This window comes from Leopardus geoffroyi, chromosome B2 (assembly GCF_018350155.1).
Source record: "Leopardus geoffroyi isolate Oge1 chromosome B2, O.geoffroyi_Oge1_pat1.0, whole genome shotgun sequence".
Taxonomy (NCBI): Eukaryota; Metazoa; Chordata; class Mammalia; order Carnivora; family Felidae; genus Leopardus; species Leopardus geoffroyi.
The window spans coordinates 30,829,407-30,855,386 of NC_059332.1; the positions used below are offsets into that span (position 1 = coordinate 30,829,407).

Consider the following 25,980-nt stretch of genomic DNA (forward strand, 5'->3'; position numbering starts at 1 on the left):
TAAAGATCTAAATCATTTTGAGCAGAAACGTGGCATAGACCAGTAACATTTTTTGCCATGGTCACCCTTGCTGCAGTTATCAAGCGCATGAAGATCAAGATTCTGAGGATTTGGGAGGCATGACAATTGATGAGGAAGCTTGGGGCAAACTGAGGGCAAAATACAGGCTGGCACACAACACTCCATCCCCAGGTGGAATATGTGTGATACCCCTCAGACACTCCTGGCTACCTGAGAACAAAGGAAAGTGCTTGCCATGGTAATGTGGGAAACAAGTCCTTGAAACTTGCAGAGTCACATGTCTCTAGGAACTATGTTGCCTCAATGATAACACTTTGCTGGGGGCGAAAGAGAACTCTAGCTTAACATTATCCCAACCTCAAGGATCCTGTAAGTCTACTTCCTTTATCTTAACTGCCCCAAGATATATGCTGGGAATCATATTCCAAGCTTATGCCCCCCACCCCCCCATATACATCTGAATGGTCTCTTGACTGGGGTTTTATTAAGCAGTAATAAATGGCATTTCCCTAGCAACAGCTAGTCCCTCAAGGTACTGGAAACCTTGCTTCCAAAATTCTTAGAGACTTACTCTATCCCTGACCCCCACCCAACCTGAGGATATAAAATGTTACCAGTCAGGACACCAGTGCAGCTCTTCCTGCCCATAGGTCCTGTCCCCATGGTTTAATAAAATCACCTTTTTTGCACCAAAGTCCTCTTCAAGAATTCTTTCTTGGTTGTCGGCTCAAGACCACCCCACGGTCACCCTAAATAACTTCATCTATAATGAGGCAAGTTCTGTGCTTCCCCCCAGTAATCTTCAGTAATTTCTATCTCCCCATCTTCTAAATCAGGTGTCCTAAAGTTTTTTCACAGATTAGCATGTGGGAGTGGTCACCTCAACTACATCCAGGGCAAAATTAGCAACAAATGCTGTTTTTTTTCCACACTGCCTGAACACCATTGGCATTGGGTTCCTGTCCGGTTCTAAGTGATGGTTTTACCCCAGTTTTAACAATCAGTAACCTCTTTGTCCTTTTTATGGACAATCTCAAAACCAGAGGAATTTAAAGTAAGATCAAATTTAATTAAGGAGAAGGAGCTGAAAGCTGGGTACAGGATACAACTGGGAAGATCAAGGAAATGGGCTTTCTTCCCTCTACAAGCTCTTCCCCAGGGGGTTCTTCCTGCCAGAGCAGTTAGATGTCCTTAACATTTTCTTTAGCCTGATAGAATCTCAACCTCTACCTCCCCCAAACTGAGCCTGGAAATAACTACTCCAAAATAAAAACAAATTGAAGCTCAAGTTCTGTTTTTCAATAAATCTGCACCCTCTGGGAAAATCAAACATTTTAGGAATTACAAAATATAGGAAGCTCTCCTTGAAAGCTTGTAAAGGAAATGGAATATAGTAAGTTATTTTCGTTCCTGGGCCAATTCTCAAAGGCTTGCTTTACTCAGAAAAATAGATGAACTATAACACTGTAGCTTCCTATCATAGAATATGGTAAATGTAGTTTTAACTGCAGCAGCAGCAGCAGCAGCAGCAGCAGAAATTGGGTTTGTTAGGGTTTTTTTTGTTTGTTTTTTGTTTTCCTGTAACCTGGCAGGTAAGATAGGGAATAAGTAGCTGCAAGCTATTGGAAACATGTTTCTCTGACTTAGTGGTATACTAAAATCAGTGGGGGAAGTTAAAAAAAATACTGCTGCCAGGCCTCCACCAGAAGTCAGAATCTTTGGGAGTGGGCTAAGGCATTGTATGGAAGTAAAGCTGTCTGAGTGTTTCTAGTGTGCAGCCAATAGTGGAGAAAAATGATCACATCAGAGGCTATTGCTGATTACATTTTTAGAGGGCTGGGGCATGGAAGAGGGAGGAAGGTGTCTGCTAGTGGGAACAGCCCTTGGTGGTAATGGGCTTTCTACAGTGAATGGGAGCCTGAGGCTTGAAAGGCCTGGAAGTGTTGATTCACTGGCAGCAGCAGTGAGAGAGGTTAGGGAAATCTCCAAGGACAGCTTGATGGGTCAAAAAAGAGAATCCCTGAGGCTGGGAAGTGGTTCTTTAGGAAGCAACATCAGAATATGGTAATTCAGGGGCACCTGGCTGGCTCAGTCCATAGAGCTTGTAAGGCTTGGGGTGGCTGGGTGGCTCAGTTGGTTGAGCATCTGATCGCGCAGTTCATGAGGTCAGGCTCTGCTCTGTACTGACAGCTCAGAGCCTGGAGCCTGTTCAGAGTCTGTGTTTTCCCCTCTCTCTGTACCTCCCCCACTTGCACTCTTTCTCTCTCTCAAAAATAAATGAACATTAAAAAAAATTTTTTTTTAATAAAAAAATAAAAAGATGAACATTTAACTCTTGATCTCAGGGTCCTAAGTTTGAACCCCATGTTGGATGTAGAAATTACTAAAATAAAATAAAAAACAAATTTTTTAATGTTTATTTATTCTTGAGACAGAGACAGAGCGTGAACAGGGGAGGGGCAGACAGACAGGGAGACACAGAATCTGAAACAGGCTCCAGGCTCTGAGCTGTCAGCACAGAGCCCGATGCGGGGCTTGAACCCACGAAGTGTGAGATCATGACCTGAGCCGAAGTCAGACGCTTAACCGACTGAGCCACCCAGGTGCCCCTAAAAAACAAATGTTAAAAAAAAGAAAAGAAAAGAAAAAGCCTCCCAAATTTTTTTTTTTTTTTTTTTTTTTTAAATACGAGAATTCATTAGCTACTGGTACACATACACATTTTGGAACTTAAAGCAAAGTCTACTTTGCAACATCAACTGTGGGCAAAACTCAGCCCCTAAGAGTTGAGAAATGTATCAAGTGAACAAGTGAATACTGCAGGATTCTTGGAAGAGATTTTTTGTTTCTTTTTTATTTTTATTATTTAAAAACATTTTTTAAATGTTTATTTTTGAGAGAGAGAGACAGAGCATGAGAGGGGGAGGAGCAGAGGGAGAGGGAGACACAGAATCCAAAGCAGGCTCCAGGCTGTCAGCACAGAGTCGAACGCAGGACTTGAACTCACAGACTATAAGATCATGACCTGAGTTGAAGTCGGATGCTGAACCGACTGAGCCACCCAGGTGCCCCTTTACAGCCAACGTGGAGATCAAACTCAAGACCCCAAGATCAAGAGTCTCATGCTCTCCCAGCTGAGCCAGCCGGGTGCCCCTTGGAAGAGACTTTTTTTTTTTTTTTTTTTAGCAGTTGTATTTTTTATGTTAGAGGAGAGAGAGACAGAAGGAGGAAGAGAGACACTCTCAAGCACACCCCATGCTCAGCGTTCAGCATGGAACCAGATGCGGGACTCAATACCACGACCCCAGGATCACTGCCTGAGCCAAAATCAAAGCTCAGAAGTGCTCAACTGACTGAGCCACTCAGGTGCTCCTGGGAAGACATTTTTTTGATGGAAGTCTGAAACCTTGGGGCAAGATGGAAAGATTATTGCAGAAGTAAGAGGATATATTTTCTGCACCCACAATGGCCTTCTTCTGCATTTTAATCTGTGTCCACTGTGCCTAATTATGGGACTTAAGAAGAAGACTGGGGCACCTGGGTGGCTCAGTTAAACATCTGACTCTTGCTTTCAGTTTAGGTAGTGATTTCACAGTTGCTGGGTTTGAGCCCTGCATGGCAGATTCTATGCTGGTAGTGCAGAGCCTGCTTGGGATTCTCACTCTCCCTCAGTCTCTGATCCTTCCCTGCTCGCTCTCTCTCTCAAAATAAATAAACATTAAAAAAAAAAAATAATGATAAGGGGCGCCCGGGTGGCTCAGTCGGTTAAGCCTCTGGCTTTGGCCAGGTCATGATCTCCCAGTTCGTGGGTTCAAGTCCCATGTAGGACTCTGTGCCGGCAGCTCAGAGCCTGGAACCTGCTTCAGATTCTGTGTTTCCCTCTCTCTAGGCCCCTTCCCTGCTTACTCCCTGACACACACTCTCTCTCAAAAATAAATAAAAATAAAATAAAATAAGACTGATTTTGGGAGTGCCTGGCTGGCTGGGTAGAGCATGTGACTCTTGATCTTGGGGTCATGAGTTTGAGCCCCACCTTCGGTATAGAGATTACTAAAAAAAAAAGATTTTGTATGATGTGGAACCCCCGACTCATATATTCCTTTCTCATAAAAGATGAAGAGGCCAACATACATCACCAAACACTAACTACATTTATAAATGAGGAGGTATAGAAGGGTCCGTCCAGGAAGGTGGGATTTGGGATAATTTATGAGTTGATGGCCTCTTAATAGAGGCCAAGAGCAAATGACCAGATTTCTGGGGGAGAAAAACTAGCAAAGGGAGAACAGGGTCTGGCTGTTGCTACGGCACCCCTATTTGTTTTCCTTCTAACCCTCCTGAGATATACGGTTCTATTTAGAGTGTACTGAACACGTCCACCGTTTCTGGCCAATTCCCAGTCCATGAACTGCTCATAAAGAGGACAGGAAACGAAACTGGGAGTCGTTTCATGGGTATAGTAGGATAAAGTTCTGCAGATAGGTTGCACAACAACGTGATACATTCAACATTAGTGAACTGTACACTTAAAAGGTTAGATTTTTTTTTTAAGTTATCAAATGGTCTATGTTAAAAAACTGTTTATTGTATGTTATTTATATCTTAATAAAGCTGTTAAAAAAAAAAAAAGACACTAAGGTTAATGTGACTGATAGGTCTGCGGGCTGGAGTGGGCGGTGAATTCAGATTTCGCTGGCTAGACAGAACAGGTGACAGTCTCTGAGCGTGACCAGGACCCCGAACTGGTGAGGACGAGGGAGGAGTTACTCCAGCGGGGACTTTTTAACCCCGGGAGGCCAATAAGGAAAAGCACTCAGCTGCGCAGGCTTTCAGCTGCGCAGGCTTCCTGCCGCGCCAGGGACTGTCTCCGGCCCGGCCGATGGAGAGACGGTCATCTATCTTTTGTTTTTCAAAATTAACAACATAGGTCTGAATTATTTGCCCGGAAGAGTGTGAAACATTCACTCCTGGCCTCTCTTTCACTTGCTTTATTCTTGTTTGAACGAAGGGGAAAATGCCGTGGGTCGAACAGGCATCGACGAAGACAGCCATGCCCGTCAGGCCTCCGACCCCACGTCGCCATAAATAGCCGGGACTCCGCCATTATAGTTCTCTTTGTGCATGCACCTTCCTCTGGAGGATGTCCGTGTGCTGTGTTGCGCCGGGGGGCTGCTGTGGCGCCATCCCCTACGCCAGGGGGAGGCGGCGGCCCCGGCGACCTGCGCTGTCTCTGCCAAGCTTCCTTCGTGTAGGTATCTCGGGTTCCTGTTGGGTGAGGGGACCGCAGTCTCGGGCTGAGCAGGATGAACTGCCATTACAGACTAGAGTTTCAGATGTGTACGTGACGCCATCGTTTGGAACTGACCCAGCCCAGGGCAGGGGGGTACTCGGCTGGGGTCGCCCCTGGCCCCTGCTGACTCATGGGTTTCTTCCCAGGGCCCTGGTCTTCGTAGGCTGGTTCGCAGCGCCACGAGGGTGAGTGGATTGTGCGAGATGGAATGGCTGGCGGTGGCCTTGGGGAAGACGGGGGTGATGATGAACCCAGGTGATTCTGAGTGTCTCGCTGACGCCGTCACCGCAGCGCGCTGACCATCTCCCTCCCCCGGGCTGGGTCTTCCTGGTACCTGTGCTGGGGAGAAGCTCGTGGCCAGAAAACACAAGTGTGGCCTATCCCTGTGTTTCATTTTTCCACTAGGTGTTTTAAGGTGCTCGCCGTGTGTTACCCTTGAATAAAGGTGAGTATTAGGTGTGAGATTCTTCTCCGTGCTTCTCAGACTGTTTTGATCCCAGAACACTCTTTGCATGGGGTCACTGTGAAGTCTTTTTTTTTTTTTTTTTTTTTTTAACGCTTATTTCTGAGAGAGGGAGACAGCATGAAGGGGTGCAGAACCTGATTGATGGCCAGCTCGAACCCATGAGCTGTGAGATCACGATCAGAGCCGAAGTCCCGCGCTTAACCGACTGAGCCACCCAGGCATCCCAATGTTTTATTAATTTTTAAGAGAGCGCGAGTGTGATGGCAAAGAGAGGGAGACCCAGAATCTGAAACAAGCTCCTGGCTCTGAGCTGCCAGCACAGAATCTGATGTGGGGCTTGAGCCCACGAACCCTGAGATCGTGACCTGAGCCAAAGTCTGATAATGCCACCCAGATGCCCCTCTTGAACTTTTTAAAAAAAATTTTTTGGTAACTTTTTATACATTTGCCTAATTGTGGTTAAACCTGCCTCCTTACTGTACATTCTGTATTCCTCAGTGGAGGTTTTTTGGTTCTGTGTGTGTGCACACGCACAATTTTGGATTTTTTTTCACTGTAATTTAACTCTTGAGCTTGCCATCTCTGCACTCTTCTTTTGCTGCATCCTTATTTATACTGGATGAAAGACCATTGTCTTTCAGTATATTACATCGCTTCTCAGAATCGCCTGCCTTCATCCAGGTCTCCCTAAATTGGGAATGATGATTGTCTCAGACTAGAGTCTCTGATGCTGGGCTTGATGTCAAAAATTAAGTTCTGACTCATTTGGAGAACTGGAGGCTTGGGTCTGAGAAGGGGCCAACAGGAGGGCCTTTAAATTTGCTTGTGCTTCTCGATGGTTGTCTTTTTACTTTTCTAGCCTGATTATTCTAGAAGCCTACTTGGGGCAGTGCCCTTTTACAGATCAGTGTCTAATCTGGTGACTGAATGGCTGAAGTTGGGAATTTAGCCTCTTGGAGAAGTGCTGTTGAGACTTCTGGGTCGCCTAGATAGTGGCTCCTGCCACTTGAATCTTTGGGCTGCAATGAGGAGTGAAGAGCCATGTCCTTTCTCCCTGGCTCCTATGGTGAGTACCAGTTTCTCTTCAGCTCCAGAATGGTAAATGGTAACTTTCTTGGACCATTAACATTTCTCTGAGGATATTTGAAACCACGAATCACTCCTGCTTTCTCTACCCACCCAAGTTCATGTTTTAATTCCAGTTGTGTGCGTGTTTCTAATAGATGTTCTTTTATGAATTTCAGGATTTTGCTAACGAGAGGATGTGTCTTATTTGGTGTTGAGCAAATCCTAGGAACTTCATCTAGCTGTCCTGCATTAACCTGTGAGCAGCTTTGAACTTGAGAAAAAAAACTGCATAGAAATTTTGAGATATTTAAATATCATTCAGACCACTTTGCTTCATTGTAATCAAATACTTGGTCTTGTCAAATGGATTCTAATAAAATGCTTTAGAGCAAAGTAAAAGTTTGGTTTTTGTATAAGCAAAGTCATACAAAAAGATTTAGGGAAGTGAAAGGTAACTGAATGAGCATCACAGTTGACATCTAGCTATGTCTTCGCAGCTATATACAAGATAAAAAACTAGGTTGACGCTAACATTAAGCATTTCTAGGTGGTCTGCCATAGGATTCTAATGGGTTAGATGTACTTAACAAGTAGTGAAGATTTTTAGGATGTCGAAATGTTAACACAGGCACTTAGCTTGCGTTCAGCTCAGGTCATGATCACCGGTTTGTGAGTTTGAGCCCTTCGTCTGGCTTTTTGCTGCGCACCTGGAGCCTGCTTCAGATTCTGTGTCTCTCTCCCCTCCCCCCCACTTTGTGTCTTTAAAGAATAAGTATTAAAGTTAAAAACAACAAAACATGGTCACCACTGTGGCTCAGTGGGTTTAGTGCCTGACTTTGCCTTGCATTATGATCTCATAGTTCGTGGGTTCAGGCTCACTGGTGTCAGCATGGTGTCCACTTTGGATCCTCTGGACCCTTCTCTTTGTCCCTCCCCTGCTTGCACTGTCTCCAAAATAAATATTAAAAAAAAAAATCCATGCCTGTGCTAGTTGCCAGGGGCTGGGGAAAGGGGTAAATGGAGTTTAATGGATATAGAATTTCAGTTTACAAGATAAAGAATTCTGGAGATAGATGGTGGTGTTGGTTGCTTAGTATTACTGAAATGTGTGCTTAAAAATGGTTAAGATGGTAAGTTTTTTGTGTAGCCAACCACAGTAAAAATTGGGGGGAAAAGATCCATACTTGGACTATTTCAAAAATGGTTTCCTACCCACCAGCGTGTACAAATTTGTGTTGTTTTAAGATTATATTATAAATTACCCAGTTTCTAGGAGGAGGGCATTTAGGTTTCTAGTCATGCTATATACCCTGTTGTTTGTACCCATTTGAAGTTGTGTTGTAGAATAATACATTTCAAAAGTAAAATTTGAAAGGGTTTAATAAGCAAAACAATGCATGGTATATTTCATACCAGTTTATGCTCATGGCCTCAGTGTCCATAAGATTGCCTGTCTACCCTATACCTATCATCACTACTCCCAGTTGTAACAGTTTTAGCACGGGTTTGGTTCTATTAACTCATTCTTTGTTTTGTTTTTTAATTTTGAGAGAGTGTGAGTAAGGGAGGGGCATCTCTTTCTTGTTTAATGTTTATTTTTGAGAGAGAACGGGAGCAGGTGAGGGACAGAGAGAGGGAGACAGAATCTGAAGCAGGCTCCAGGTTCTAAGCAGTCAGCACAGAGCCCCATGTGGGGCTCAAACGCAAACTGCGAGATCATGACCTGTACCAAAGTCGGACACTTAACCAACTGAGCCACCTAGGAGTCCCCAACTCCTCTTTAAAACATTTGCTACTGGGGCGCCTGGGTGGCTCAGTCGGTTAAGCATCTGACCAGCTCAGGTCACGATCTCGTGGTCCATGAGGTCGGGCTCTGGGCTGATGGCTCAGAGCCTGGAGCCTGCTTCAGATTCTGTGTCTCCCTCTCTCTCTGCCCCTCCCCCGTTCATGCTCTGTCTCTCTCTGTCTCAAAAATAAATAAATGTTAAAAAAAAAAAAAAATTGGGGGGCACCTGGGTGGCTCAGTCAGTTAAGAGGCTGACTTCAGCTCAGGTCATGATCTCACAGTCCGTGAGTTCGAGCCCCATGTCAGGCTCTGGGCTGATGGCTCAGAGCCTGGAGCCTGCTTCCGATTCTGTCTCCCTCTCTCTGCCCCTTCCCCACTCATGCTCTGTTCTCAAAAATGAATAAATGTTAAAAAAAAAAAAATTAAAAAATTTTAAAACATTTGCTACTTTAATTTTTACTATTTTAAGTAATCTCTACCCCCAGTGTGGGGCTTGAATTCACAACCCCAAGATCAAGAATTTTATGCTGTATTAGGTGCCCCTACCTATTAACCATCTTTTAAAAATTACATTTCTTCTGTATTTTCCTACTGAACGTTTCCAGCTTGGCCTCCACCCCTGGAAATTAGCAAAGATTTTTCCCAACCTTTATTTTCTTTGATCACCTTTACTAGTTTTGTTTTTTTTCTTCCCCAAATTGCCCTGGTTGATACTCTCTGGAGGACAGTTTAGTCTGCAGCTCCCATTGCTATTCTCTGGCAAAGGGTTCCTTGGCCTTGGTGCTTGGCCCAGAATTTGAGGATTAGACCTGTTTAACAGGGACTTGTTATCTAAAACTTGGGTTAAAGTAGGGAATATTTGATTAAAGTTTTTTAAAATCCTTCACTTGGGCTCTTTTGTTTTTAGGACAAGAACAAACTAGCCTGCTAGCAGATAATGTTACTTTTGTGGAGGGGATTGGGACTGTGATGGGGTGAGGGTACGAGGAGACTTTGGCTTTTTTCTCTACAGATTTCTGAGTAATTACCTCTAGGAATGCACTGCTTTATGATCAGTCCCAAGCACATAATTGTATTTGGCTCTCAGGCATCATTGTGTTTTATCTTCGCAGCCAGCAAATATTTAGTGTTTGGATGTGTGCTAAGCTTTTCATGTGCTTCACTTCATTGAATTCTTAAAACTCAACCTTGCAACTTTGATGTTATCTACCCCACTTCACAGGCAAGGAAAGGAAGGCTCAAATTTGCTTAAGGCCAGAGAGTATCCGTCTGGATTCAAATTCCTTTGTTTGTTACACTGGTCACCCAGCTTTAGAACATTACCAGTAACTGAAGCAAACCTGCCTTTGATTCAATTTGCTTCTAATCCCTGCCACTCAGGAAACTACCCAGCTGAATTGTGCCTGTATCAGTCCCTGACGTAGAGTTTTACATTGAATGTATCTCTAAACGACATACTGGGTTTTGTATCTTTTTGAACTTAATAAATATGGGATAATTGTTCATGTAGTTTTACTGCAACTTGATTTTTTTGTTCATGTGTTTTCTTGTAATTTAGATTCCACCCTCCCATACACATTTCTGTCCATTTTTGTTTTGGAAAAAAAGTCCTAAAAACTATGTTGACAGGTGTTTTTGGTAGTATTATATGAGGACATCTGTTTGTAAGTGCATTTAAAAAAAAAAATTTTTTTTTTTTTTTAACATTTATTTTTGAGACAGCATGAATGGGGGAGGGACAGAGGGAGACACAGAATCTGAAACAGGCTCCAGGCTCTGAGCTGTCAGCACAGAGCCCGACGCGGGGCTCGAACTCACGGACCACGAGATCATGACCTGAGCCAAAGTCGGCCGCTTAACCGCCTGAACCACCCAGGTGCCACTGTAAGTGCATTTTTTAGGTTAATAGTATCACGATGTATAGGGGACTGGTTAAGATTCTGGAGCAAGACTGATTAACTTTGGCTGGGTTACTTATCCACTCACAATTTTCTCATTTGTCAGTGGAGTACCTACCCTTACAAAGAATTACTAGGTTTATTTAAAAATTTTTAGGGGCGCCTGGGTGGCGCAGTCGGTTAAGCGTCCGACTTCAGCCAGGTCACGATCTCGCAGTCCGGGAGTTCGAGCCCCGCGTCAGGCTCTGGGCTGATGGCTCAGAGCCTGGAGCCTGTTTCTGATTCTGTGTCTCCCTCTCTCTCTGCCCCTCCCCCGTTCATGCTCTGTCTCTCTCTGTCCCAAAAACAAATAAACGTTGAAAAAAAATTAAAAAAAAAAAAAAATTTTTTTAAATGTCTGTTTCTGAGAGAGTGGAAGTGAGGTAGGGGCAGAGAGAGAGGGAGACGCGGAATCTAAAACAGGCTGTAGGCTCTGAGCTGTCAGCATGGGGTGGGGGCTCAAACCCACAAACCACGAGATCATAACCTAAGCCGAAGTTGGCACTTAACCGACTGAGCCACCCAGTCGCCCCAAGAATTATTAGGTTTAAATATATGCAAACGAACTTAAACCATGCCTGGCACATACATGTTAAACCTTATTTAGGTATTAACCTACAATTTTATTTGAAATAGCTTAATCATTAATGTGCATAGCCTAGTTGGTATCTCACACACTCATCCTTAGTTCCTGATGGCACTAGTAAGTAGATGGTCAACTTCCTTTCTTGTCCCTAGGGTCTCTAATACATTCTCTTGCCCTTATTTGTTTTTAAGTTTATAAAACTTAAAAACCAGGGGGTGGGGAGGGGAGGGACAGGGAGAAACAATCTTTTTTTTAAGTTTGTTTTGAGAGAGGGGGAGAGAGTGTCCCAAGCAGGCTCCATGTTGTCAGCCCAAAGCCCAACAAGGGGCTGAATCTCATGAAGCATGAGATGACCTGAGCTGAAATCAAGAGGCGAATGCTCAACTGATTGAGCCACCCAGTGCCCTCTTGCCCTTATTTGTGTGATCCAAGTCTTCCCCTGGGTATTGGGACCCTTCTTCCTGTGCCAGCCCCAGGTTTGGGGTATAAGATGGAGCTATAGCCATGGTGAAGATGGTTATACGACTTTATTTCAGGCATGGAAATCATGTTTCAGCCTTCTATATCCTTGAGCCCCACAGCGTTCCTCCAGGAGTGATGGTGATTGGTTAAGACTTCTGTCCCAAAACACTCTTTTCTTCATCTCGCCCTCACCCTACTCTACAAGTGAAGCAACTTCAGAAGTAAACCGTCTTCCACCTAACCGACTGGCAAGATCTCACAGCTTTCTACAGTTACTCTAAGCAGAGACTGGCCTCTCTCGGCCACTGCAGACGGTGAGCCTCCAGAGCCTAGCCTCTCCAGGCCTCTGATCTCGAGTCCTCAGCCACTGGCCATTCTGCTAGCCTCCCCAAGTGACACCTCTTCCCTACCAGTTGCTCAGGCCAGAACACTTGGAGTCCTCTTGACTTCTTTATGTTATGCGTAATTCTAAACGATACGTTGTTTAGCTGTAAATGGTCTTAAACATTACATACTGTATATGTATTCTGTGACTTGCCTTTTCTCTGCACATTATCTTTGAGAGATTAACCCATGTTGGCATGTTAGTTACACCACTGTTGCTACTGACAGAGCCAGCCAAGCTCCCCCCCACCAACCGACTTGTGTCATTAATCTTATATATGCATGTTAGTTTGAATAGTCTCCCATCCTTACATGCTGTATCCAATTTGTCAGCACCTCATGCTGGCACTACTTTAAAAATAACACCCAAATCTGACTGCATCTCATACCTCCATTACCATTCCACTCTGGTAGGAGCTATTATCAGCTCGCCTACATGATTGCCACAGCCTCCTCACTGGTCTCCTGGCTTCCACCTTTACCCTGTTACAGTCTTTTTAAATTTTATTTATTTTATTTTTTCCCATTACAGTCTTATATCCACACAGCAGCCAGAAGTTTCCCTCCAAACCATAACTTGGGACTCGTCTCTCCGCTGCTCAGAATCCTGCAATGGCTCCCATTTCGCTGAGAGTGAAAGCCAAAGTCTTTGCAAGGACCATCCAACAAGGTCTTCCCAAGTCTAGCTCTGTTGTCTCTAACCTCATTGCCTACTCTCCACTCTGCTCCAGCCACATAGCATTAAGCCAGGAGCTGGCGGGCACTCTCCTGTCAATGTTCAGGGAGAAAATATTTTGCTTGCTGGCTGGGGTCAACAACCACATGCCTTGGTCTGTGGGGTAGGCTGAAACTTGTGCCATACGAGCTCGTGGATATAATTTGGGTTGTGAGGAAATCCTAGAGCGGAGAAACTTAAAAACGGTTTTGGACGTTGTGGCACCATGACTTTATATAGTCTATTTGGAAAACAACTTGGCAATACATACTGAGTATGATGCACATTCACTTCAACCCAGTGTTTCCACTTCTGGTAATACACCCTAAAACATACATGCATATAGAAGGATTATGTACACAAAAGTCCTTGGTGGTAATGGGTGATTGTTTGTCAGGGTGGGGGGAGGAAACAACCTAAATGTTCTCCAACAGGAAAATGGACATAATTGTGGTATTTTTATACAATATAACACAGAGCGTGATGTGTTACGTGCAGCGGTGGTATGACTAACAGAGTGGATTATTCTCACAAACTAATGTGAAGGGAAAAAAGGCAAGTCACAAAAGAATACATTTGTACATAATGTTTAAAGACATTTACAGCTAGGGGCACCTGGGTGCCTCAGCGAGTGAAGCTTCCGGCTCTTCATCTCAGCTCAGGTCTTGATCTCAGGGCTGTGAGTTCAAGCCCCATGTCAGGCTCTGTGCTGACAGCTCAGAGCCTTGAGACTGCTTGGAATTCTGGGTCTCCCTCTCTCTGCCCCTTTGCTACTCAAGCTGTGTCTCTCTGTCTCAAAAATAAATAAACATTAAAAAATTGAAACACAAGTTTACAGCTAAACTATTGCTTAAAGTATAGTAAAAGAAATGCATAGGATTGCTAAATACTAAATTCCACCTAGTAGTTACCTGGGCTGTGACAAGGGGGGGAGTAAGAGAGTGTGATGCAGTCAGAGCAGTGTACATGGAGCTCATTGTATAATTTTTCATATTTTTGTAGGTCTGAATTATTAATAACTTAAAAACACGGTTTGGGACCTATGACTCCTGAAGGGCTGAGCAAGGGCAAAAGCAAAGTCACTCTCCAGGGACACCTGCAGATTCTGAAGCTCACACATGGAGCTCCCTTGGAAAACATCCAAAATGAGCTAGTCAAAAACACTGGCATCCGCGCCAGCAGGAACAAATCAGCAGGCTCAATAACAGGACTTTATAGCTAAGCAGCTCAAAGAACAGCATGTGTGAAGGCTGAAGTTGTATTGCTGGTGGGAGTGCAAACTGGTACGGCCACTCTGGACAACAGTATGGAGGTCCTTCAAAAAGTTAAAAAAAGAACTACCCTATGACTCAGCAATTGCACTACCAGGTATTTATCCTTTATCGAAGAGATAAAGGAAAGAATTTAATCTGCTGTGCCAAACAGGGTATTACAAAGAAAGAGCAAGTGGATTTAAATTAGAAACAAACGAGGGGCGCCTGGCTGGCTCATTCAGAAGAAGCATGTGACTCTTGATCTCGGGGTTGTAAGTTGGGGTCCCATGCTAGGTACAGAGATTACTTGAAAATAAAATATATATTTTTTTAAATAAAAAAAAACAAATGAGACAAATAGAAATTCTAAAATTGAAATAAGTACCTAAGCATAATAAACAACAGAACAACTGAACAGCAAATTAGTCAGTGGAAGGAGAAATCCATAATGTGGAGCAGAGAAAATGAGTGAATAATTTGAAAAGGAAGTTAACATGAAGGATGTAATGAGATGCTCCAACCTTTGGCATTGTTTGTTTAGAGCTGCCCTCACCTTGTTGGCTTGTTACAAATGCCACAGCCAGAACAGCTCTGCCCAGTGGCACATGGGGGCATGTGGATTTGAGCAGCTCAGGGCCATCTGTTAGTTTATTGTAATATTTCCTGTCCGTTAATCCTGTCCCACTTTTCCATGATTATCTTGTGGTTGCTGTGTTATTTCCCAAAGAGGAAGGAAACGGGCTGTCCCTTTAAAGTACTTGCTGACTGCTAAATGTTATTGCTGGCAGTCAGGTGAATCAGGTGGAAGTATGTCACACGCTAGGCTAACTATTGCCTGGCATTAACCCACTGAATTCTAAAGAATGTCGCAAAGATAGAGATGTGACCAATAAACCCCAGTTATTTGCTGACATCAGGTAATAAACTGGGGCTGAGGGTGTGGGAGCTGTTTCTTTTTTTTTAATTTTTTTTTTTCAACGTTTATTTATTTTTGGGACAGAGAGAGACAGAGCATGAACGGGGGAGGGGCAGAGAGAGAGGGAGACACAGAATCGGAAACAGGCTCCAGGCTCTGAGCCATCAGCCCAGAGCCTGACGCGGGGCTCGAACTCACGGACCGTGAGATCGTGACCTGGCTGAAGTCGGACGCTTAACCGACTGCGCCACCCAGGCGCCCCATGTGGGAGCTGTTTCTAAAGGGTCTTGTGACTCTGGATCAGGGAGCCTCCTATTTTCTAGCAGCTTACAGAGTGGCTGTGCTCCACGCCAGGTTGTTTTCTTCTAAAGGAGACCAAGCAATTGTTACAAAAACTAGTGTTTAAACCTTTTATTATGAAAGTCTTTTTTAAGTTTATTTCTTTATTTTGAGAGAGAGTGTGAGAAGGGGAGGGACAGAGAGAGGGAGAGAGAATCCCAAGCAGGCCCCACGCTGTCAGGACAGAGCCCAGTGCGGGGTTTGAACCCACGAACCTCGAGATCATGACCTGAGCTGAAACCAAGAGTTGGGAGTTCAACTGATTAAGCCACCCAGGTGCCTATTAAACTTTTTTTAAAAGTAAGTTCTAGTGTTGTATGGAAACCAATTTGACAATAAATTTCATATATTTAAAAAAATAATAATAATAAATAAATAAATAAATAAATAAATAAAATAAAAGTAAGTTCTATGCCCAATGTCAGGCTCAAACCTACTACCCCAAGATCAAGAGTCGCACGCTCTACTGACTGAGCCAGCCAGGTGCCCCTGAAGTTTTTTGTTTTTTTTTTTTTTTAATTTTTATTTATTTATTTTTTAATGTTTTTATTTATTTTTGAGACAGAGAGAGACAGAGCATGAACGGGGGAGGGTCAGAGAGAGAGGGAGACACAGAATCGGAAACAGGCTCCAGGCTCTGAGCCATCAGCCCAGAGCCCGACGTGGGGCTCGAACTCACGGACCGCGAGATCGTGACCTGGCTGAAGTCGGACGCTTAACCGACTGCGCCACCCAGGCGCCCCGTCCCTTGAAGTTTTTAAAACAGGAGATTAAAACCACAATGAGATACCACCTCACACCTGTCAGAATGGCTAACATTAACAACTCAGGCAACAACAAATGTTGGTGAGGATGCAGAGAAAGAGGATCTCTTTTGTATTGCTGGTGGGAGTGCAAACTGGTGCAGTCACCCTGGAAAACAGTATGGTGGTTCCTCAAAAAGTTAAAAATAGAACTACCCTATGACTCAGGAATTACACTACTAGGTATTTATCCAAGGGACACAGGTGTGCTGTTTCAAAGGGGCACATGCACCCCAATGTTTATAGCGGCGCTACCGACAATAGCCAAAGTATGGAAAGAGCCCAAATGTCCATCCACGGATGAATGGATAAAGAAGATGTGGTATATATGTACAATGGAGTATTACTCAGCAATCAAAAAGAATGAAATTTTGCCATTTGCAACTACATGGATAGAACTAGAGGGTATTATACTAAGCAAAATTAGAGAAAGACAAATATCATATGACTTCACTATATGAGAACTTTAAGATACAAAACAGATGAACATTAAGGGAAGGGAAGCAAAAATAATATAAAAACAGGGAGGGGGACAAAACATAAGGGACTTCTTTTTGTAATTAACAGCTTAATGTTTAACAGGTTCTTTCTGTATTTTTCTTTTTTTTTTTAATATGAAATTTATTGTCAAATTGGTTTCCATACACCACCCAGTGTTCATCCCAACAGGTGCCCTCCTCATTGCCCATCACCCACTTTCCCCTCCCTCCCACCCCCCATCAATCCTCAGTTTATTCTCAGTTTTCAAGAGTCTCTTATGGTTTGCCTCCCTCCCTCTCTAAATTTTTTTTCCCCTTCTCCTCCCCCATGGTCTTCTGTTAAGTTTCTCAGGATCCACATAAGAGTGAAAACATATGGTATCTGTCTTTCTCTGTATGACTTACTCCACTTAGCATAACACTCTCCAGTTCCATCCATGTTGCTACAAAGGGCCATATTTCATTCTTTCTCATTGCCACGTAGTACTCCATTGTGTATATAAACCACTATTTCTTTTTTATTTTTATTTTTTATTTTTTTTAACGTTTATTTATTTTTGAGACAGAGAGAGACAGAGCATGAACGGGGGAGGGGCAAAGAGAGAGGGAGACACACAGTTGGAAGCAGGCTCTAGGCTCTGAGCCATCAGCCCAGAGCCCGACGCGGGGCTCGAACTCACGGACCGTGAGATCGTGACCTGAGTTGAAGTCGGACGCCCAACCGACTGAGCCACCCAGGCGCCCCTAAACCACAATTTCTTTATCCATTCATCAGTTGATGGACACTTAGGCTCTTTCCATAATTTGGGTATCATTGAAAGTACTGCTATAAACATTGGGGTACAAGTGCCCCTATGCATCAGCACTCCTGTATCCCTTGGGTAAATTCCTAGCAGTGCTATTCCTGGGTCATAGGGTAGGTCTATTTTTAATTTTCTGAGGAACCTCCACACTGTTTTCCAGAGCAGCTGCACCAGTTTGCATTCCCACCAACAGTGCAAGAGGGTTCCTGTCTCTCCACATCCTCTCCAGCATCTATAGTCTCCTGATTCGTTCATTTTAGCCAAGGAGACTCTTTTTTTTTTTTTTAATTTTTTTTTTTTCAACGTTTGTTTATTTTTGGGACAGAGAGACACAGAGCATGAACGGGGGAGGGGCAGAGAGAGAGGGAGACACAGAATCGGAAACAGGCTCCAGGCTCCGAGCCATCAGCCCAGAGCCCGACGCGGGGCTCGAACTCACGGACCGCGAGATCGTGGCCTGGCTGAAGTCGGACGCTTAACCGACTGCGCCACCCAGGCGCCCCAGCCAAGGAGACTCTTAAGTACAGAGAAGAAACAGAATTGCTGGGGGGGGGGGGGGGGGGGGCGGTTGTGTGGGGGGGGATGGGCTAAATGGGTAAGGAGGCATTAAGGAAGACACTTGTTGGGATGAGCACTGGGTGTTATACATAGGGGATGTATCACTGGAAACTACCCCTACAATCATTATCGCATGGTATGCTAGCTAACTTGGATGCAAATTAAAAACAAACAAGGGCGCCTCAGTGGCTCAGTCGGGTGAGCATCGGGCTTCAGCTCAGGTCATCTCACAGTTTGTGGGTTCGAGCACCGCATCGGGCTCTGTGCTGCCAGCTAAGAGCCTGGAGCCTGCTTGGAATTCTGTCTCCTCTCCCTGCCCCTCCCCCGCTCATGCTGTCTCTCTCTCTCTCCTTCAAAAATAAATTAAAAACATTAAAAAAATTTTTTAAAAACAAAACAGAAGGAAGAATAGTACAAAGAACACCAATACACCCACATCTAAATCCAACAATTGTCAGCATTTTTCCATATTCAAAAAAAAATGTCTCTCTATATAAAATTAGGGATGCATAGCTGGCTTGGCCAGTAGAGCATGCGATCTTGATCTTGGGTTCACTGAGTTCAAACCCCATGTTAGGCCTACAGCTTACTTTTTTTTTTTTTTTTTAATGTTTGTTTGTTTTGAGAGGTGGAGAGGGACAGAGAGAGAATCCCAAGCAGGCTGCATGCTGTCAGCCCAGAGCCAGATGCAGTGAAATCATGATCTGAGCCGAAATTGAGAGTGGGTTGCTTAACCGACTGAGCCACCCAGGTGCCCTGGGCCTAGAGGTTACTAAAAAAAAAAAAAAACAAAGAGGGGCACCTGGGTGGCTCAGTCGGTTAAGTGTCCAACTTCAGCCTAGGTCATGATCTCACAGTTCATGAGTTCGAGCCCTGCAACAGGCTTTGTGCAGCCTGCTTCAGATTCTGTGTCTCCCTCTCTCTGCCCCTCCCCTGCTCCTGCTCTGTCTCTGTCTCTCTCTCAAAAATAAACATTAAAAAAAATTAAAAAGAAAATTAAAAAATATATACATTAAATTATATGTGTATATGTGTGCACATGTGTGTATATATACACATTTAGCAGGTTCATTTCAAAGTGAATTATCATGACATTTTATCTCTACCTCAACATGCATGTCCACAATGTAAGGCATATCCACTATACTGTTATCATACCTAAGGAAATTGGCAATAATTCATCCTTTTACTTATACTTGATATTCAAAGTTTTCCAACTGTTCCCCAAATGTCTTTTATGGCAGTTTTTTTTTAAAATGCTTACTATTTTTTTTTTAGATTTATTTATTTTTGATTGACAGAGAGCACGAGCGGGGGAAGAGCAGAGAGAGAGGGAGACACAGAATCCAAAGCAGGCTCCAGGCTCCGAGCTGTCAGCACAGAGCCCGACACGGGGCTTCAACTCACAAACTCATGCGAGATCATGACCTGGACCAAAGTCGGACGCTTAAGCTTCTGAGCCACCCAGGTGCCCCTAATGCTTATTTGTTTTTGAGAGAGATAGAGCATGAACAGGTGAGGGGCAAAAGAGAGGGAGACACAGAATCCGAAGGAGGCTCCAGGTTCTGCACCATTAGCACAGACCCCGACTCGGAGTTCGAACTCACGAACCACGAGATCATGACCTGAGCCCAAGTCAGATGCTTAAGCAACTGACCCATGCAGATGCTCCCAGTTGTTGTTTTTTAAAGAGCCAGTATCCAATCAAGGATCAAACACTTTATTTTATGTTACATCTTTTGATTCTAGAATACCCTTCTCTTTTCTCCCTTCTGGGGGCATTGATCTTTCGAAGGGACTAGGCCAGTCATCCAGTCATCTTGTAGAGTATTCCACGTATTGGCTTTGTCTAATTGTGCCCCCTGGGTGTCTTTAACTTGTTCCTGGATCTCCTCTGTATTTTCTTTAAACTGGAGGTTGCCCCTAAAGGTCTGCTTAGAATGTGGTTACATAGTCTGGCCAAGAAGACTTCACTTGGCTGTATACAACCACAGATATTTATTCCCTCACAGTTCTGGAGGCCAGAAGTCTACAACAGTTTCATTGGGCCAAAATCAAGTTGTCCACAGGGACCTGTGCCCTCCAGAGACACTAGGAGAGAAGCCATTGCTTGTCTCTTCCAGCTTCTGGTAGCTGTTGGCATTTCTTGTGACTTGTGGTCACATCACTCTAATCTGCCTCTGTGTCACACTGCCTTCTCTTCACTCTGTGTTCGTTGAATCTTCCTCAGCTTTCCATATATATGGTTACATTTAGGGCCCACCAGATAATCCAGGATAATCTCCCCATGTCAAAATCCTTGATTTTTTTTTTAAGTTTATTTACTTATTTTGAGAGAGACAGAAACAGCGCAGGTGGGGGAGGGGCAGAGAGAGGGAGAGAGAGAAAATCCCAAGCAGGCTCCACACTGTCAGCACAGAGCCCAATGTGGGTCTCCAATCCACGAAGCCACGGGATCATGACCTGAGCTGAAACCAAGAGTCGGATGCTTAACCAACTAAGCCACCCAGGTGCCCCTCAAAATCCTTGATTAGATTACACCTGCAAAGATTCTCTTTTTCCCTAGAAAGGCAGTATTCCCAGGTTCCAGGGGCTAGGATGTGGATATTCTTTTAGGGGGTCATTTTCAGTTTACCACATGCTATGTACTTCACAGGGCCTAGTATCAGGGGGATCATACCTACATGTCCCATTCTGGTTTTTGTTTGTTTGTTTGTTTTGTTTTTAAAGTAGGCTCCATTCCTGATGTGGGGATTGAACTTACAACCCTGAGATCAAGAGTCATATGCTCCACTGACTGAGCCAGCCAGGTACCCTCTGTGTGTCCCATTCTTCTTCTTCTTTTTTTTTTTTTTTCCTTTTTAAGCTTATTTATTTATTTTGAGAGAGAGAGAGAGAGAGAGCGTGCATGTGTGCATGCTGGGGAAGGGCAGAGAAAGGGAGAGAGAATCCCAAGCAGGCTCCATGCTGTCAGCGCAGAGCCCTTAAGTAGGGCTTGATCCCACGAACCATGAGATCATGACCTGAGCTGAAATCAAGAGTCAGACACTCAACTGACTGAGCCACCCTGCGACCTCATGTGTCCCATTCTTTAAAACTATTTTTTTTTTGTTTTTTTTTTTTTCAACATTTATTTATTTTTGGGACAGAGAGAGACAGAGCACGAACGGGGGAGGGGCAGAGAGAGAGGGAGACACAGAATCGGAAACAGGCTCCAGGCTCTGAGCCATCAGCCCAGAGCCTGACGCGGGGCTGGAACTCACGGACCGTGAGATCGTGACCTGGCTGAAGTCGGACGCTTAACCGACTGCGCCACCCAGGCGCCCCTCATGTGTCCCATTCTTGATCTCAGCTTGGTTGCCCAGTTAAAGTGGTGACCCTTAGATGCCTTCATTGTTGAGGTACTCTCCCTGCTTGTGATTGGTGCCAAAAAACGAAAATCCATATGAACGAATATCCAGTTCTCTATCAACCTTTAGCCTAATGATTTTAGCAACCACTGAGGATCTTGAGGGGGGAAGTGTTCCCTGACCCTTGTAGGGTCCCTGGCTGGGTCTGAAAATTAAGACAAATTAGCAGGAAAGAAGCATACAAATGTACTTAATATAAGCTTTACATGACAGTGGAGCCTTCACATGGAAATGAAGACCCAGGGACATGGTGAAACCTACTTGCTTTTCTGTGGGACTGAACAAAGAGGCAGTTGTGGGAAAATGACCAAACTGTGGGGAGGTGACAGGAAATCAGAATAATTTTAACAAGGTCTCAGTGTAGCATTCACTGAGTCTCAGCCTCTTGTCCTTGAAAATGAGAATGTCTTCCTTCCTCTGGCTAAAGGGAGGGCAACTCTCACATGGGAGGTTTATCTCCTGCTTTCAGGAAGAAAAAGGAAGGCCAGAGGGCTCTTTTTGCAGTTGTCGTTTCTCAAGTGCTCTTAATACAAAATAATCAACATGCCAAGGCAGCATGTTTTGGGATGATGTGCTCTGAACTCCTTCACCTGAGTTATTTCATTTGTTTGCAAAATGATGATCTAATTTGATTATTATTCCTACACTTATTAGATGATATTGTGCTGTAAAATAAGTAATAAATAACTTATCTCATCAACTGATATTTTGTCTAACTTGAATTACTTGTTCCTGCTGAAAAGGCAGGATAAATGATTCATTCTTTTCTTTTATTTATAGTATAATATGTGTAAGGAGTTGGTATAAAAGTCTCTTCCAATGATGGTAAATGAATTCCCTCTCTTTTTTGTATACATGACTCCAGTGAAATTGCCCTGTGGTCCCCTTTGACCTTATCAAATGCCTTGCTGATACCCAGACATGCTAAGACACTGTCCTCCCCTAATCTCCGCTTTTAAAATTGTGGCCAGCGAGGGGAGCCTGGCTCACTCAGTCAGTTAACCATCTGCCTGCCTCTTGATCTCAGCTCGGGTCATGATCTCACAGTTTATGAGTTCTAGCTCCATGTCAGGCTCTGGGTTGACAATACAGAGCTTGCTTGAGATTCTCTCTCTTCCTCCCTCCCTCCCTCCCTCCCTCTCTCTCTCTCTCTCTCTCTCTCTGCCTCTCCCTCTCTCTCTCTCAAAATAAATAAATAAACTTAAAAAAATATTGTGGCCAGTGAAATGCTGTTGGGGTTGGCATGACAACCTCAGCAAACCCATGATAGTTCCTGGATATTGCTTGGGCTCCTGCCTCCAATAGTAGTAAGGGCATCTCAACATCTCCAGGGGGTTAATTTTTTTTTTTTTTTAACATTTATTTAGTTTTGAGACAGAGAGACAGAGCATGAACGGGGTAGGGTCAGAGAGAGAGGGAGACACAGAATCTGAAACAGGCTCCAGGCTCTGAGCTGTCAGCACAGAGTCGACACAGGGTTCGAACTCATGGACCGTGAGATCATGACCTGAGCCAAAATTGGACGTTTAACCGACTCAGCCACCCACGTGCCCCATCCAGGGACTTAAAAATAAAAGAACCTGGGGCGCCTGGGTGGCTCAGTTGATTAAGTATCCAACTCTTGATTTCAACTCAGGTCATGAGCTCATGTTTTGAGAGATTGAGCCCCACATCAGGCTCTGAGCTTACAGCAGGGAGTTTGCTTCGGACTCTCTCTCTCCCTTTTCCTCTGCCCCTCCCCAACTCGTGCTCTCTCTCACTCTGTATCTCTCAAAATACACAAATAAACTTAAAAAAATATTATTAAAAAAAGTAATAATAACAAATAACAGAATCAAGATCTATAGATGGCAAACAATACATGTCCCTTAAATTGGTTAATTGATAGGAACATAACAATGTTAGATGGGCTTAAGATACTGAGGCAAAAAGCCAATTATCTATATATTATAAATACAGTGTATATAATAATTATGTACAGTTTATTACTATTACTTTTTATTTTATTTTTAATTTTTTTTAACGTTTATTTTTGAGACAGAGAGAGACAGAGCATGAACAGGGGAGGGTCAGAGAGAGAGGGAGACACAGAATCTGAAACAGGCTCCAGGCTCTGAGTGGTCAGCACAGAGCCCAACGCGGGGCTCGAACTCACAGACTGCAAGATCATGACCTGAGCCGAAGTCAGACGCTTAACCGACTGAGCCACCCAGGTGCCCCTACTATTACTTTTTAAAAGTAAGCTCTAGGCCCAAGGAGGGGCTTCAACTCATGACCCAGGCAGCCAGCCACCCCTAATTATGTACAGTTTAAAGAAGACTAATAACATGTATTATCACTGAACTTAAGATCTGGTGCCGCTAAACTTGTGGCTTGCAAATTTGGAGGCCACAGAGAATGTGATTTCTGGTCCCAATCCCACAGGAGTATGAACTTCTCTTAGGAGTTTTCCAGACACACTTCCCCCACCTGAATCCAGAACAAAGATGGAGGCCAGTTCACCCACTGAAGATACTTGGTTTACAAAAAGAGGCAGCCAGCTTGTGAGCTGTAGTTTGCCAATTTGGTTTTTAGAAATATTGCCTTCAAATATTATTTATCTTGATTCCCGAGTTTTTTGGTGTTCCCTTAAGTTACGCACCCAAAGTACAGTCCTGCTTTGTTGGGGGTAAAGGAGGGGGCAGGAAGAACGTTCTTGTTTAATTTCTAGTCCTCCTCAGGTCCCTGGCTTTATCTTTGGACTGCAAATCTGAGGTCCACTGAAACCTCGATTTTGGCACTGAGCATTGGCTGATGTCCCCAGGGCAAATGGAGCCTCCAAGTCCACTTGATTTTCTGGATTCTTGCTTTGTATTATTTATGGTTTGTGAAGATCCCTTACTTTTGTGTTGGCTAAGCCTTACAGTAAAAATGTGGGTTTTTTTTTTAAAGTTTATTTATTTTGAGAGAGAGTGTGTGTGAATGGGGGAGGGACAGAGATATATATAGAGAGAATACCAAGCAGGCTACATGGAGCCCCATGCAGGGCTCAAACTCAGGAACCACAAGATCATGACCTGAGCCTAAACCAAGAGTCAGACACTTAACCAACTGAGCAACCCAGGCACACCTGACCTTTTCCCACTGTTTAAAGGGCAGCCTGAGGACTGGGAGAGAGAGCCCAGAGTTGGTTCAATTCTGAGCCAAGACGCTGGGGAGGGCTGAGAGTGTGTGAGGGGAGGCGGCTGTGCTAGGGGTGGGCTCCATGCTAGAATATGGCTGCTTACCTAGGAGGCACTCCACCAGGCTTCAGTCTCTAGTCAGCTCCGTCCCATTTGTACAGATAAGCACTATAGCTTCCTCTTCTAGCTTCCTGACATTCCTTCCAATTCCCCTTTTACATTAAAAGAAAAAAAAAAGCCAACAAAAAGTTCTTCTACCCTTTCTGCACACTTGACATTTGTTCTAATCCTGGTTTTCAAACTTGAATGTGCATAAGTCCCCTGGAGAGTTAATACACTGATTGCTGGGCCCCACCCCCAGAGCTTCTGGTTCTGTAGGTCTTGGTGTAGGAGTGGCTTTGGGGTTCTGGACAGGGGGCAGTCAAGCATTTCTAACATGGTCCCAACATGTTCCATCTGGGACGACACGTTCCATCTGGGACGACACTAGCTCCTTACCCACCTAGATTTGTCTTTCCTCCTGTATGAGGCACCCACCATGTGTGGCGGGTATTCAAGATGGGGTGCCTGGCTGGCTCAGTCAATAGAATCTTAATCTCGGGGTTGTGAGTTCGAGCTCCATATTGGCTGTAGAGATTAATTAAGTAAATAAAACTTAAAAAAAAAAAAGATGCTTGGGTAAACAGGTAGGTTTCAAAACAGCAGGTTAACCCTGCTAGCTTTAAGGGTTATTGGTTTCTTTAGACATAAATTCTTCCTACTTAGTTTCTCTTTTGAGATCTTTTCTACAGTGTTTTGAAGTTTATTCTTTCTGAGTCTAGGCTAAATGTCTAAGAGAAAGTTTCCCAAAGTGCAGTCTAAAGACCCCAGCATCAGCCTCTCCTGCAGTTCCTGTTAAAATGCGAGGTCCCAGGGGCGCCTGGGTGGCTCAGTCAGCTGAGCGTCCGACTTCGGCTCAGGTCATGATCTCACAGTTCATGAGTTCGAGCCCTGCGTCGGGCTCTGTGCTGGCAGCTCAGAGCCTGGAGCCTGCTTCGGATTCTGTGTCTCCCTCTCTCTCTGCTCCTCCCCTGCTCACACTCTGTCTCTCTCTCTCTCTCTCTCAAAAATAAATAAAGATTAAAAAAAATTTTTTTTTAAATGCGAGGTCCCAGACCCTCACTAGAATACTGAACCTGAAGGTCTGGGGTGGGGCCCAGGGCTCTGCCCCACCCACTCCTGGGGAGAATCCTCTCTCAGCTGAGGGTTGGTGGCTAAGAAGGAACATGGTCACTCTTCACAAGCCTTCTGCCATGTCTACTTCATGACACAATAGCTCATGGGTCAGACATTCATGGCATCATTTCCTCTCTTTCTTCCAGTATTTCTAATAAAGTTGTTTAGCAAGACTTTGTCAGATGTGCAATTTTTAGTGGTATTAGCAGATGTCCCAACTGCTGCAGATGCCACCCCCTTAATTCTTCCAATGCCATACCTATTTCGTGATCTGCATTAGAAAAGCAGAGCCTGGGGGCACCTGGGTGGCTCATTACGTTAAGTGGCT

The 25,980-nt window shown here is 44.2% G+C and overlaps 1 long non-coding RNA gene and 2 other non-coding genes across 3 annotated transcripts; all 3 read left to right on the forward strand.

Moving 5' to 3' along the window:
- Window positions 1–4,747: 4,747 nt before the first annotated feature.
- LOC123608166 lies at window positions 4,748–25,447 on the forward strand. Its single transcript, XR_006717128.1, has 6 exons — window positions 4,748–5,269; window positions 5,458–5,496; window positions 5,717–5,756; window positions 6,637–6,843; window positions 7,022–8,710; window positions 25,420–25,447. It is a non-coding gene; the product is annotated as an uncharacterized LOC123608166 (long non-coding RNA).
- Window positions 5,550–5,612, forward strand: LOC123610062. The gene has a single exon (XR_006718088.1). It is a non-coding gene; the product is annotated as a small nucleolar RNA SNORD48 (small nucleolar RNA).
- Window positions 6,472–6,540, forward strand: LOC123610059. The gene has a single exon (XR_006718085.1). It is a non-coding gene; the product is annotated as a small nucleolar RNA SNORD52 (small nucleolar RNA).
- Window positions 25,448–25,980: the final 533 nt, after the last annotated feature.